The sequence below is a fragment of the Balaenoptera musculus genome, unplaced genomic scaffold (assembly GCF_009873245.2).
Source record: "Balaenoptera musculus isolate JJ_BM4_2016_0621 unplaced genomic scaffold, mBalMus1.pri.v3 scaffold_66_arrow_ctg1, whole genome shotgun sequence".
Lineage (NCBI taxonomy): Eukaryota > Metazoa > Chordata > Mammalia > Artiodactyla > Balaenopteridae > Balaenoptera > Balaenoptera musculus.
The window spans coordinates 85,315-101,645 of NW_023503246.1; the positions used below are offsets into that span (position 1 = coordinate 85,315).

General features: G+C 34.0%; 1 long non-coding RNA gene across 1 annotated transcript; it reads right to left on the reverse strand.

Annotated features, from left to right (window-relative positions):
- Positions 1 to 490: 490 nt before the first annotated feature.
- On the reverse strand, positions 491 to 14,746 carry LOC118889509. Its single transcript, XR_005018552.1, has 4 exons — positions 14,265 to 14,746; positions 6,210 to 6,257; positions 4,259 to 4,332; positions 491 to 603 (listed from the first exon to the last, which is right to left on the reverse strand). It is a non-coding gene; the product is annotated as an uncharacterized LOC118889509 (long non-coding RNA).
- Between the last annotated feature and the right edge of the window lie 1,585 nt (positions 14,747 to 16,331).

Consider the following 16,331-nt stretch of genomic DNA (forward strand, 5'->3'; position numbering starts at 1 on the left):
TTTAAGTCTTTTCTTATATAGTCAGTTTCGGCACAAATTGTTAAAGAATCTTCCATGTTATCTTCTAATACTTGATGCACTTTATTTTACATTTACACACTAATCCATTTGAAGCTTATTCTGCTGAATAGCATAAAGATCTAACTTTCTTATCCCAGATGGCTACCAAATTATCCCTATGACATTTATGGAAAAATCCAGCTTTTCCACGTACTTTTGAGGTATCATCTTTATTACATTTAAGAAATGGTACATATTTGCATCTATTTCTAATTGTCTCTTTTGTTGTTTAGGTCAGTATGCTCCATCATGTAGCAAGACCACTGTTTTAATTATTGAGGCTTTAAAAAGCGTTTGAATATTTGGTAGGGCAGCTCCATCAAAACTGCTTAAACAGTTTCTGGCTATACATGCTTATTTAGTTGTCCATATTAACTTCTGAATCAAGATAACCAAGCTGAATCAATAAATATACAAAAAAGATAACACATGATGACCAAATTACATTTATTTCAAGAATGCAGTCTGAGCTAAGAATCAAAATCAGTGCAGTTCACCATACTAACAAAGTAAAGGAGAGAAATCATGTGATCATATCATTACCTGCAAAAAAAATTTAATAAAATTTAATAGTTAGAGATAATAAAAACAGAAAAATATATTAGGACATGTAAATAATATTGTGCTAGTTATGTGAGTGACCCCAAAGCCTAAGACAAAATTGGGACCATGATAGATATGCTTTGTAACTTTTGTTTTAAACTTTCAAGTGTAAACATAATAAAAATTAGTTCCCAACAGCACATTTATGATGCCCATCAGTGTCATTTAAGGACATGACTATGGGGTACACCTAGGAGGAGTGGCAGCAAATGGATCCTGCTCAGAGGACGCTGTACAGAGATGTAAGTAATACTAGAGAACTACAGCCACCTCATTTCAGTGAGTAAATATAACTAACCCACATAATTCCCTACATAATTCAATGTAGTTTACTTAAAAATATTTTTGTCACCTAGACTGAGGTCTAGTTTATACAAAATAAAATTCAGTATTTTTGAGTGTATAATTCAATGAGTTTTGACAAGTGTACCATTTTTTTATCTATCACCATGACATAGAATATTTTCTTCATCCTAAAAAGTTTTATTGTATGCCTCCCACCATTACGTCTTTTGCCCTGGCAGCCACTAGTTTGCTTTCTATCACAATAGTTTTGCCTTTCGAGAAGTCTATATAAACGGAATCACAAAAAAAAGTATTTACTCTTTTGTGTCTGACTTCTTTTACTTGCCATAGTGCTTTTGAGGCTCATCCAATTTGCTGTATATATCAGTAAGTATTTTTTGTTTTGTTTTATTTTTTTTAATCTAAGCAATACTCTGTTGTATGGCCATTCCACATTTGCTTATTTATTCAGCACTTGCTAGACTGGGTTATTTCAAGTTTTTAGCTTTTGTGAATAAAACTATTGTAACATTCAATTCTAAGCTTTAGTGTGGAAATGTTTTAATTTCTCTTGCATAAATACAGAGGACTTAGTTTGCTGTATCTTGTATTAAGGGTATATTTAACTTTATATGAAACTGCCATATATTTCCAAAGAGGCTATGTCACTTTGCATGCCCATCAGGGATGTATTAGAATTTTAGTGGCTGCACATTCCTCACAATGAATGGAATTACCAATTTTATTTTTAACAAATATAGAGTTCTTATTGGATTTTATCTTTCATATCCCTGACAGGTACTGATGTTGAACATTTTCCACATGCTTCATGGTCTTTAATAAGTCTATTTTATGCCAAGTGCTGATTGATATATTGGCCTATTTTTGGTTTTAAGTTAAAGAATGTTATATATTCTCTCTCTCTCTCTCTATATATCTTTTATCAAGATAAATATATTGTAAATATTTCTCCATACCTATAACCCTCCTCATCCACTGCCCCAAGGCTGAGGATTCCCTTCTTGATTCTTTAACAGCGTTTTTTTAAAAAAAATATTTATTTATTTATTTTTGGCTGTGTTGGGTCTTCGTTTCTGTGTGAGGGCTTTCTCTAGTTGCGGCAAGCGGGGGCCACTCTTCATCGCCGTGCGTGGGCCTCTCACTATCGCGGCCTCTCTTGTTGCGGAGCATGGGCTCCAGACACGCAGGCTCAGTAGTTGTGGCTCACGGGCCTAGTTGCTCTGCGGCATGTGGGATCTTCCCAGACCAGGGCTCGAACCCGTGTCCCCTGCATTGGCAGGCAGATTCTCAACCACTGCACTACCAGGGAAGCCCTTTAACAGTGTTTTTAAGGAGAAGTCTTAAATTTTGATGAATTCCAATTTTTAATCATCGTTTTCTTTATACTTCATACTTTTTGTGCTCTTTTTAAGAAATTTTTGCCTTACTGAAGATTAAGATTTTCTCCTAAATTGCCTTCTAGAAGTTTTATAGTTTTAAAGTGTTACATTTAGTTCTATAATCTATTTCCATTTAATTGCTTTATATGGTATGAAGCAAGAGTTTAAGGTCATTTTAAAATATATATTCAATTATACCTTTGCAATTTCCTCAAAAGATTATCCTTTCCCACAATGACTTGCCTTGCATCTTTTCAGAGAATTGGTTATATGTGGGTCTGCTTCTGGACTTCATATTTGTTCCATTGATCTATGTATTTATCTTCACACAAATGCCACACTCTTGATCAATATACATTTGTATTAAGCTTTGAAATTAAGCAGGTAAAGTTCTTCTTGTTTGTTTTGTTGTTTTGCTATTATGATTTTTTTTACTTTTTTCATGTAAATTTTAGAATCATTTGTCATTTTCTCTAAAATCCCTGTTGAGATTCCAATTAGGAGTATTACCTTGACACTATAGATCAATTTGAGGAGAAATGATACCATCACAATATTGAGTTTTCTGATCCAGGGAGGTTTATTTAGATCAACTTTAACTTTCTCTTGCGATTGTTTGTTGGTAGAATATAGAGTTATAGATGTTTTGGAGACTATTATATATCTTACGTATAATATATGGCAATGTCATTGGAGATTATAAACTTCTTACTTTGTTTTTATTCTGTTTAATAATAATAACATTATTATTAACTTTATTGAACTAAGATGGCCAGTATAATATTGAATGCAAGTGGTAAGAGAGAACATCTACAGTATCTGTACCATTTTGCATTTCCATTAACAGTGTGAGAGTTCCATTGTCCTACATCCTCATAAGCAAGTTTGTTAAGGATTTTTTGTATCTAGGTTTTAAAGGGATATTTATATATTCCTCTTTTTGTAATATCTTATGATTCTTACTTCATGGTAACACTCACCACAGAAAATGCATTGGGAAGTGTCATCACATTTTCTATTTTCTAAGTGTTAGTGTATAATTGACATTATTTCTTGTTAACAGTTGTGTAGAATTCACCATTAAAGCCATCATGGCCTGAAGTTTTCTTTGTGGAAACATGAAACAGTGGTCTTGGTACATGATTTCCATTATGAATTAAATTTCTTTGATATAGTGCTATTCATCTTATCTATTTCTTGAGTGAATTTTGTACATTATGCTCTTTAAGAAACTTGTCTATTTCATCTTCGTAACTAAAATTTTAGTATAATTGTCTATAATATACCTATTCTCCATTTATTACCTGTAGGATCTGTAGTGATACCCCATATTTCATTCCTACTTTGAGTAATTTGGGTCTTCCTTCATGTTTTCCTATCAGTCTGGCTAGATGTTTATTAAGTGTATCAATATTTTTGAAGAACCAGGTTTTGGTTTTATTGATTTTTCTCTATTTTTCTGTCTTTTTAGTTTATAAGTTTTAGTGCTTGTCTTTTCCATTTCTCATCTTCTATTAATTTGAGTTTAATATATTCTTTAGCTTTTTAAGATAGAGGCTAGATCAGTTATTTACATATTTCTTCTTTGTTAATATAAGCAACGGAATATTATACACTTTCTTCAGGCATTCCTTTAGCTGAATCCCAAATATTTTGGTATGTTCTTTTCATTTTTATTTAGGTCAAGATATTTATTTTTTCTTTCTGGTGTCTTCTCTAATTCATTGTTTATACAGATGTGTGCTGTTTATTTTACAAATATTTGAGCATTCCCCAAGTTACTTCTGTTACTAATTTCTAAAGAAAAACTATCAATCTCCTCTTTTGGAACACTTTGGCTTAATAGCCAGGTCCACATGATCCTTTTCTTCATTTTCTTTCTTGCCTCCCTTAGCCTGAATAATACTTACCTTGACCTGTGTTAAAGCTTCTATTCTGGGGAACTTGTTGTCCAGTGGCTGAATCAGTTTTTTGGAGGCTTTCTCTGAGGCACAAAAGAAAAATTTCTCAGATTGTCTGGCAGCATCAATTGAACAAACCAGTCAGTCTGACCCTGGGTGACTATCTTATTACCTGGATGTTCATGTTTTTCATTGTAAGCCCAGATCAGTGTTATGGTGATCCTAAGGAAGTTTTAGCTTCCCCTATTGCCACCCACAATGCTTATCAGATAATAGAATCATGTCAGGTACCCTACTGTTTAATAATGGATGCCAAGACCCACTTCAGAAAGAGCTGATCAGTCTTTACATGTTCTTCTTCCTACTCATGTTGTGGTGGGGATAGTGGCTTGGGGCATGGTGGCTTGGAGCATAGTCTTGATCACTTAGCGACTGAGTGATGCCCATTCCTTGTCATCCAGCAAAACTTGCAAGGCTACTTTATGTGCTAGCCAGATAAGCCAAATTTCAATAGTCTCAATGGAGTTTTGCCAGAACCTCTCTCTAATTTCTCTTTTCCCATTCATTTAAAGAATGAACCTCACTTCATCTCTGAGTAACTAAACTTCCCTTGATCACCAGAGAGTATTTTCTATAGTTACCACCATGGATCAGAGGAAAAGTGGGTTCTCTTTCTGGTAATGTAGAAGAGTGAACAACAACCATGGATTCTTTTTTAACTTTGTGGGATCCTCCCTCCTTATTCTCTAAGTATTGATACAACTCACCAGGTGTCTCCTGGATGACAGTCAAAATCTATTTGTCTCCTTGTCACTAAACAGTTCAGCAACAAGATGCAGGTCCGCTTGTCAGACTCCTATTCCATACCTAGGTAGTTGGCCTGCCAAAAAGGCATTGCAATCTTATCATCTTTTGGGACAAAGGGGTTAAAAGTCTGACCTAGTCAATCTATCCGGAGTAGGTGGGGCCAAAGTCCCGTTAAGTGTGACCTCTTTTACCTCAAGAAAAATGGACCAAGTTTTGAAGAAGTTACAATTTTTGTATCAGGAGAATTCTTTACTTTGTAAAAGACAGCATTTTTTCCTTTGTCAGAGGGATTCAATATTATGAGTCCATCTACATTGTTTCAAGAAATTTTGCAAGTAAAATCCAAGCAGGCCCTTGAATTTTGTTGGGGCTTATCAACCTTGGCTTACTCCAGCAGCTAAGGTCACTGAGATGATTTTTAAATTGCTTACCAACATGATAACACTTTATAAGCATTTTCAGTTCAAACATGTTAACATATGAATTCTAATTACACATTTTTACAACAATACATACAATTAGTTAGCTCAGAGACTCACTCACAACATAATTTAACTTATTTTTTTTCTCTTCACTATAAATTTTGCCCAAACGCTATTAGACATTTTTCAACAGAAACATAGACCAATGAGTTTTCTGAGGCACTTCAGGAGTTACTCAGCAGCTGCCAGAAGAACATCTTATCTTCACAACTAGAGCCCACAGGGTGGGATGGGGGGTGAACAGAGGGAACAGCTCCCACCAGGAAGCATAGCTTTGTATTTACTTTTGGTTTTAGGTAGAAATTTCCTAAGCCTCAATAAATGCACTATTTTAGGACAATGTTTTGAACTTAAAATGTGCAATATTTCATTTGGACCTTAAGGATTTTATGAAAACCCAAGCATAAAACAGATCTCATGGTAAGGGTGGTTGAATTTTTTTTTTTTTTTAAGGCTATAGCAAGTTAGGATCACACAGTGACACATATATGTATTTATTCAGATTAATACAAAAAATTTATTGCTAAGTTTCTAACATCTGAGGCCCTTTTCTTGGTGCTAAGGGTAAACAAATAACCAGTAATTTTCATCTTATTTTTGTTTTGACATATATGTACTTTAAATAATTAGAGCTCTGAAGATCAAAACTTATAAAGGGAAACTTGGCTCACCTGTTAAGGAAGTCTCCAGAAATTGAAATGAATTCTATCCTGCAATCCCTTGGAAGGAAAATAATTAGAAAATGGTGAAAAGAGAGCATGAAAATTCTGGCAAGTTTGCATAGACCCTATGGGAAAAAAAGACATGCTCCCTCCAGGACATATGCCATGTTTCATTTCTTTGTTTTTACTGTATGTAACATAAAATTGACCATTTTAACCATTTTTAAGTGTACAGTTCAGTGACATTAAGTACACTCACAATGTTATACAACCATCACTACTACCCATTTTTGGAAATTGCTCATCTCAAACAGAAAGTCTGTATCCATTAAGTAACTATTCCCAATTCATTCCTTCTCTAGCTTAGAAGTTAAACTTCTCATATTAAAAAAAATTCAAAATAGTACTTTTAGAGGCCTTCAGAGGCAGGTAAAAGACTTTACATTCATACTTTTACTATTTTCATCATCCAGGTGAAAAAAGTTTAGATATCTCAGGTGATGTGTGGTGTGCACACCCGTATGTATCAGTAATCTGTATTCTACTTTCTGCTTTTATGAGTTGTAGGTACTTAATATAAGTGGAACCATATGTTATCTGTCATTTTGTATCTGGCTTATTCCACTTAGCATGATGTTTCAAGGTTCATCCATGTTCTAGCAAGTAGCAGAATTTCATTCTTTTATAAGGCTGAGTAACATTCTGTGGTATATGTATATCACATTTTGTTTATCCATTCACCCATTGCCAGACACTTGGGTTGCTTTCAACTTTGGTCTATTGTGAATAATGCTGCCATGGACATTGGTGTACAGGTATCTGTGTGAATCTCTGCTTTTAATTATTTTGGGTATATACCTAGAAATGGAATCATATGATAATTCTATGTTTAACTTGTTGACGAACTACCAAACTGTCTTCCAACACAGGCTGTACCATTTCACATTCCCACCAGCATTGCACAAGGGTTCCAATTTCCCCCCACCAACACTTGCTATTTTACATTTTTTCAATAATAGCCATCCTAAATGGGTGTGAATTGGTTTTTAATTGTGACATATATTTGCATCTCCCTAATGACTAGTGATGTCGAGCATATTTTCTTGTGCTTATAGGCCATTTGTGTATCTTCTTTGGCAAAAACGTCTAATTCAAATTCTTTGCCCAGGGCTTCCCTGGTGGCAGAGTGGTTAAGAATCCACCTGCCAATGCAGGGGACACTGATTTGAGTCCTGGTCCAGGAGGATTCCACATGCCGCGGAGCAACTAAGCCAGTGCGTCACAACTACTGAGCCTGCACTCTAGAGCCTGCGAGCCACAACTACTGAAGCCCGCACACCTAGAGCCTGTGCTCCGCAACAAGAGAAGCCACCACAATGAGAAGCCTGCGCACCACAATGAAGAGTAGCCCCCACTCGCTGCAACTAGAGAAAGCCCGTGTGCAGCAACGAAATAAATAAAAATAAATAAATTTTTAAAAATCCTTTGCCCATTTCTTAATTAGGTTGATTGTCTTGTCGTTTTTTATTGTAGTTCTTTATATATTCTGGATACTAAACTTCTATCAGATATATGATTTGCCAATATTTTCTCTCATTCTGTGGGTTGTCTTTTCACTCTCTTGATAGTATCCTTTGATTCACAAAATTTTAAAATTTTGATTAAATCCAATTTATCTACTCTTTACTTTTGTTGCCTTGTCTCTTTGTACAATATCCAAAACATTTCCCCAACCAATGTCATGAAGATTTTTCCCTTCTAAGAGACGTATAGTTTTAGCTCTTGCATTTAAGTTTTTGATTCATTTTGAGTTAATTTTTGTATATGGTGTAACATAAGGATCCAATTTATTCATTTACATGTGGATATGCAGGTTTTCTAGCATTTTTTGTTGAAAAGACTCTCCTTGCCCCATTGAATAGTCTTGGTAACACTTTTGAAAATAAATTAGCCATATAAATGAGGATTTAATTCTGAGCTCTATATTCTATTCCACTGGTCCATATGTCTATATTATGCCAGTATTCTTTTGATTTCTGTAGCTTTGAAGTAAGTTTTGAAATCAACAAGTGTGAGATCTCCAACTTTGTTACTTTGAAGATTGCTTTGACTATTCATGGTCCTTTGAGATTCCATATGAATTTTAGGATGGGTTTTTCTATTTCTGCAAAAACGTCACTGGGACTTTGCTAGAGATTGTATTGAAACTGTAGTCAGCTTTGGGAGTATTTCCAACCTCATGATATTAAATATTCTAACCTGTGGATATAGGATGTCTTTGCATTTATTTATATCTTCTTTAATTTCTTTCAGCAACATTTTGTAGTTTTCAGTGTACAAGTCTTTCACCTTCTTCATTAAATTTATTGCTAAGTATTTTATTCTTTTAGATGCTATTGTAAATTGAATTGGTTCCTTATTCCTTTTCAGCTTGTTCATTTTTAGTGTATAGAAATGCATCTGATTTTTGTGTGTTTATTTTGTATCCTGAAACTTGTCAAATTTATTAGGTCTAATAGGTTTTTGTAATGGAATATTTATGGTCTTATACATAAAGATCATGTTTTCTGTGAACAGAGATAATTTTACTTTTTCCTTTCCAATTTGGACTTCTTGTTATTTCTTTTCTTATCCAGTTGCTATAGCCAGAACATCAAATACTATGCTGAGTAGAAGTGCCAAAAGCAGGCATCCTTGTCCTATTTCTGATCTCATGGAAAAGTGTTTCACCATCAAATATGACGTTGGCTGTGAATTTTTCATATATGGTCTTTATGATGTTGAGGAAGTTTCCTTTTATTCCTCATTTATTAAGATTTTTAATCATGAGAGGGTGTTGACTTTTGTCAAATGTCTTTATACATCAATTGTGTTTATTTTTTCCCTTCCTTCAGGGAATATGGTGTATTAAATTGATTGAATTTCATATGGAACCATCCATGCATTCTGGGAGTAGACCTTTCTTGGTCATGATACTTTTAATAGTTTGCTGAATTCAGTTGGCCAGTATTTTCTTGAGGATTTTTGCATCAGTATTCATAAGCGATATTGGTCTGTAATTTTTTATGCTGTCTTTTTAAAAACATTTAAACAACAGCAAAAAAACAAACAGTTCACCCACTTCTCCCAACACCCATCCCAACCTCTGGAAACCACCAATCTGTTCTCTTTATATATGAGCTTGTTTTTTTCCTTTTCTTTTGTTTAGATTCCACATATAAGAGAGATCATACAGTATCTTCCTCTGATTTATTTCACTTAGTATGTCCTCTAGGTCTATCCATGTCATTGCAGATGGCAAAGTTTTATTCTTTTTTATGGATGAGTAATATTCCATATATATCTAGATGTGAGATCTATCTATCTATATAGATAGATAGATAGATCTCACATCTTCTTTATAACTTCACTAATCAGTTATTCTGCAGTGTCTGATCTGTTAATCCAATCCAGTGTTGGATTTTTGAAAAATTATTTTTAATTTCTTAAAGTTCAATTTGGGTCTTTTTTATACCTTCCATATCTTTTCTCATGTTCATAATTTCCTTTATCTTATTAAACATATGGAGTATATTTATGAGTTATTTTAACATCTATGTCTTTTAATTTTGGTGTGTGTGTGTGTGTTTCATCTAGTTTCACTTGCTTGTAGGGGGCCGTGGGCAGAGGCCTTGCCCCAACCCCTCAAACCAGAGTTCCTAGTGCAAAACCATTGTGCCCAACACTGAAGCTCCTGTCTTTTAATTTTTATCACATGGTTTATTTCTTGTTCTGTTTCTACTTTTTTTTCCCTCCTGGTTTTAGGTTGTATTTTTCTGCTTCTTTGCATAACTGGTAGTTTTTTTATTAGATGGTAGATAATGTGAATTTACATTGTTGAGTGCTCTATTCTGAGTTAATTTTTAAAGTATTTTGGAACTTTATTTTCACATGCAGTTAAGTCACTTGGAATCAGTTTGATCCTTTCAAGAATGGCTTTTAGGGTTCATTATGAAGGGTCTGGACCATCCTTTACTCTAGGATTACTTTGGCCCCTTTACTAAGGCAACAAAGTTATGAGAACTCTACACAGTCACCCATATATAAGAGGTCTTTCTATACTGGCTGGTGGAAACACAAACTATTTTCAGCTGTATGTGGTTTTTGGTACGTTTTCAGCCTATTCCTTTCTGGTAGTTCTTTCCTTGACCTTGGATAGTTTCCTTACATGTATACACAGGCCAATATTCTGCCAAATACTCAAAGAGAACTTTCTGCCAATTCTCATAGCTTTTCCTTTGGTCATCTCTTTTTTCTCTGTGATTTTTTTTCATATAAATTCTAGTCCATTCACCTATATCAACTCTGAATTCTGTCTCCTTAAGTCAGTGAAATTACCAGGGAGGTTATTAGTTTCCTTTTTCTGTCCTATTGCCTGGAAAAGCTCCAGGTAGTAGGTTGTGACAACCATATATTTCCACTTCATTTGTTTTCCTTGTCAAAGAGATCACCATCCTGCACTGCCTGTTGTCTGATGTCTAACACCTTTATTTCATAGTTTTCCAGTTGTTTAAAATGATAAAATAAAGGTCTTTCCTATAATTCCATTATGGCCAGAAGTGAAGTCATTTTCCAATCCTTTTTTTAAAAACACATGGACTTTTATTAAAGTTTAATGTCATTTAGGCTTGTGATTCAGGGGTCTAAGATGATTGATCCCATTTGGACAACGCAAAAATGCTTTTGTTGTCACCTCCTCCCAAAAAGTTAATATGAAAACTTCATTTGACCAGTACTGAAGTTGTATCTTTCTCTACCTTCAGAAGCATCAAAATCCATGTGGCTGGACAATAACGTAAATTATTTTTCATTTAAACTGCACTGTGGAGAAACTGGAACCCTTGTACACTGTTGCTGGAAATGTAAATTGGGGCAGCCAGTATGGAAAATGGTATGGAGGTTTCTCAGAAAAATTAAAAATAGAACTACCATATGATCTAGTTATCCTACTTCTGGGTATGTATTCAAAATTTAAATTAGGATCTCAAAGAGATACCTGCACTTACATGTTCATTGCAGTGCTATTCAAAACAGCCAAGATATGAAAACCTAAATGTCCATTTATAGATGAACAAAGAATATGTGTTATATACATACAATGGAATATTATCATTAAAAAGGAAAGGAATCTTGCCAAATGTGACAACATGGATGAACCTAGAGAACCTTATAGTAAGTGAACTAAGACAGTCACAAAAGGACAAATACTGCATAATTTCATGTATATTAAAAAATATAAAATAAATTCATAGAAACAGGGAGTAATATAGTGGTTGCCAAAGGCTTGGGAAGGGAGGAAATGGGGAACTGCTGTTCAACATATATAATGCTTCAGTTATACAAGATGATAGAGATTTACTGTACAACATTGTACCTACAGTTAACAATACTGTATTATACACTTTAAAATGTGTTAGAGTAGATCTCATGTTGTAGTCTTCCCAGAATAAAAAATAAATAAAATAAAATAAAATAAAATAACAAATCTGTTTTACAAAACCTTAAGTGATATTCAAGTTGGATCAAGGAGAACCTCCATTGTTATTAGAGGAAGAATTTCTGAAGAGAAGGGCCCAGATGAGTTATTGAATACTGGCAGAAAGTATCTGTTGTGTCAGTCTCAGCCTATTAATAGTGATGCTCAGGACTTCCCTGACAGTCCAGTGGTTAAGATTTTGCACTTCTACTGCAGGGGGCATGGGTTCAATCCCTGGTCAGGGAACTAAGTCCCACATGCCTTGTGGCCAAAAAACCAAAACATAAAATAGAAGCAATATTGTAACAAATTCAATAAAGACTTTAAAAAATGGTCCACATCAAAAAAAAAAAAAGTCTTAAAAAAAATAGTGATGCTCTTGTTTATGCTCTTGGGCATGCACCTGGCCCAATATTACTCACATCAAGCTCCCACAGATATCTCCTCCACTGGGCTCAAAGTTGTGGCTGAACCTACCCTTGTGGTTCTTATAATTGCAAGACATACTTTAGCACAAACCATCAGGGACCTTTGAGGGAAAAGATTTATTATTCATAGGTACTAGAGGGTACATGGCATGTCTAAGGGCCATAAAGTGAGATTTCAGGTAGCAGAGAGAGAGCGAGGGAGAGAGAAAGCATAAGCAGACCTGGGATTTGCCTTTATTAGGGTCCAAGGGTGGGGTGTCTAGAGTTTTGCAGGTTCACTCTTTATTGGCTAATTGAAAGCACAAGAGTGGGAATTAGGGTATAAGAAAGGAGAAGAGGGGGTCAATCAAGCCATCAGTTACCTAGGTTACCCAGGGTCTGAAAGTGGGTGGGGGAAGCTTAAGTTCTTATCTGGCTTTTTCACTAGTAACTGTGTCATACAAATGGCAGTATGTTTATTCAAGAAGGATATATTTTAAAATAGATGCCTTGGCAATCAAAAGCTTAATGTCAGGCACTTACATTACAGTATTTGGGGTAAATTAAATCCTAGAATAGTAAGAAGTGGATACTTAACATTTTTAAAGATGCTCCTTTTATAATCCTTACTGTTGGAAGTTTAGAAAAACATATTTAAAGTGAAAGAGTAAGGTATATGGTAGGGTATGGAACATAAAATTTCTTATTTTCTCATTTTTTCAAAGGTAGGCACCAAGAATATGACTTAAATCTGATAAATTAAATAATATAACTATACATAACATTAAAAGATAAAAACTAAGGAACAATATGAAGGCAACTAAATTTGGAATTAAAGTATGGATAGGAAAAGAGAGTAAATGTACTAATTTTTTCATTGGTTAGATAATGTCTAAATAAGCTAATAAACTTGCTCCAATGATGGTAATGTTCTATATCTGCACTGTCCAATATGGTAGCTACTTGCTACCTGTAGCTACTGAGCATTTTAAACGTGGCTAGTGTGACTGAGGAAATGAATTTTTAATTGCATTTAATAATTTAAATGTAAAGATGTTCAATGTAGCTAGTGGCTACATCAGCAGATAGCAAAAATCTACACAAATAGATACTCTTTGGAATTATATAAGATTCTAGTTTACAACTTTTAAGAACTGTAAAAGGTATGAAATTTTACCCTATACACAAACTAGTTTAATGGATGTTGGCAGAAGATAAAAGACTCAAGGTCAAAGACAAAAGACTTCATTGCAATGAAGCAATAAAAATATCCAGAGTACCATCAAGTTTTTGTTATTTGGATGGAATGCAGAGCTTGTTAGATATTCTGAGTACAAGATTATGTTTGGAAATGAAAAATTTAAGAGGGACAAATAGCTTGTCTAGACTAGAACAGATAACAAAGTGGACTTTGGAGTGGTGGCATGACAGCTAATGTGCATGCAGTTGGTATAAAACTTTTTCTAGAATGCTGTCTCTTAATTCTTCCATTTGTTGGTACTTAAAGCAGTGAGCTCAGGGCCATATTAGGTCTTTATCATAGGCCTGACATTGTTCTGTGGAATGTGGGTAGTAGCAGGATAAAAAAAATCAAGTATACACAAAAAATTTTATGATAAACATAAAGAATATGTATAAGATTCTCAGAGTCAATAAAAACTAGATAGCTTGATTGTAAAACATGATTTTCAAAGATGTACAACGTACAATGATTTTTCAAAGATTTAATATACATATACTTTGTGAAATAATTACCACAATCAAGTTAATTAACATATCCATCACTTCTAATGTATACAATTTTTATTCGTCAGCAATAACTCAATAACCTTCAAAAAATAAAGACGCTCAGAGCTGAATTTATATCCCCTGAAAAAATAAAGTGTGTATGTATATATGTGTGTGATATGCTATATGTGGTTACGTAATAGAAAGTTCCATTTACTAAGTACCTATTTTGTGTCAGGTTCTTATACTCACATCTAATACTACCTGACAAAAGTGCAGGATATGTATCCTCATCCGCAGTTTAATAGACACTGAAGTTCAGAGACATTCAATACTTCTAAGTTACGTGACTAGTAAGTGGCAAACTGGAAATTTATATTTTTCTATATAATATGAAAACATTCAATAACTTACCTCAAGTCATCAAGTAAGTGGTTGATAGGGAGGATTATAATTCCTGGTTATGACTGTGGGTTCAATGTACAGAGTCAAGAATTTGTAATCTGAGAATGTGTGTGAAACAAAAATTCATTTTCCACAGTGGGACAGGTATAATCAGGTGGGCATATCTTTTGAAAGACTGTTGCCACATGTAACTTGAAACATCAGTATCAAAATAAATTTTTGAAAGTCTGGGAAACATAACAAAACTAGATATCTTGTGAAGTAGATGGATAAAAGAGTTAAAGACCAGTCAGGAGAATGACTGGAATGGCAAAAATGAGTGAACAAATTAAAAAGAGGGAAATTAAAATTTGATGATGAGGAAGATCACTGTTGAACAACACTGATATAATAAATAAAGATATCAGAGCCAAGATAGAGCAAAAAACCCAGTCCAGGTGGAAAGATGACTTTTACTTCCACCAGTTTTATACTTCCTCTTCTGCATTTGTGTATCTGTGAATAAAAACCAAGAAAATTAGAGCTTGTGCTGTAAGTCTAGTCTCTTAAATATAGGTAATTTTTCCCATTTTAACTTTATTTTGAGGATGTATAGAATGGAAAAGAGAGAAATGAAACTTGTAAGCATATAGACTAATAAGTATCCTATCACTATAATCTGTATGTGACAATTTGAGAATATAGACCCTATTATTCCTTCCCAATAATACCCTTACCCTGATCATGCATTGATTTTCCTTTTTATTCTACTTACTGTTCATAATCTTTGTTTAATTCATCCTATTGTCTGATTTGCCAGTTCCCACAATTAACCAATCCTAAAACCCATTGTTCTCTACTCATTGACCCCCCCCCTTCCCTTATTTTCCTTCACTACTAGGCTTCAAAACTTATTATTTCTAAAATGCTAAATACCTATGGTTATTCAGTGCCAGTTTCTTCTCCACTTTTCAAACACAGAAAATTTTTCCAGACAGATTTTTTCCAAACAAAGAGAGTATAGAAAATATACACTTATAATTATGTTGTTATCCGGATGCTAGACCAGAAATCAAAGTGTCTATTTAACAATAGGGCCTAGATATATAAGCCCAACTCCATAAGAAAGATGTTAAGATTCCTAAGAAATTTTAATATTTTCCTCATTTTTAAAAGACTATCAACCTGATAATCTCTTACAAAAGAGCAAAGAATAAAGAAAATACTTGTGACAAGTTTTATTCACCACCAAAAAAACTTTCTACAGAGCAAGAGAAAGTTTCTAAGGAAACATGAAATCTGGGCATAAATATATTTTCTTCAAGAAAAATGGCCCATAAATATGACACTACACCATCAATATTTGAAAAAGTGAAATGGCTCCTCAATATTAGAGATCAGAGGACTCATATTGGAAACATATCCTATAAGGATAGTCAAAATGTTAAAGCCTTTAGAACCGTTGAATGATGCCAGTGAAAATGGGGGAGTGGAGGGCCTCAAGGGCCAATCCCTTCATAGAAACACCAAAAAATTTAAATAAATTAATTAATAGCAAAAACTCAGAATCAACTTTATCAAAACTCTGGAAGATAGTCAACAATGCAACCACACAAATGCTAAGCCAAAAAAGAGACAACTTAAACATGGTGTTTAAGTAATCTCTGTCAAACCACTAGATGAATACAAGCTAAGAAACACATTTCGGAGGCTATGCAAGACAGAGAATGTAGTCTTAAAAATTAATTTATAAAAGCCATTAAACAACAACAACAAAACAATTACAACCTACAGGAAGCAACAGTAACAAACCCTGAGGATAGGAAATAATTTTATTCCAGAGTGTCCACATTATAGTATTTTAAATGTCCTATTTGCAACAAAAATGATGAGGCATGCAAAGAAACAAGAAAGGATGGCCCGTTTACAAGAAAAGAGAAATTAAGAGAAAGTGTCCCTGTGGAAGAACAGACGTTGGACTTACTAGACTTTAAACCAAATGTCTTAATAGGGTAAAAGAGCTAAAGGAAGCCATGGACAAAAGAATAAATAAAACTGGGAACAAACTGTATGAAGAAATTACAGAATATAAATATG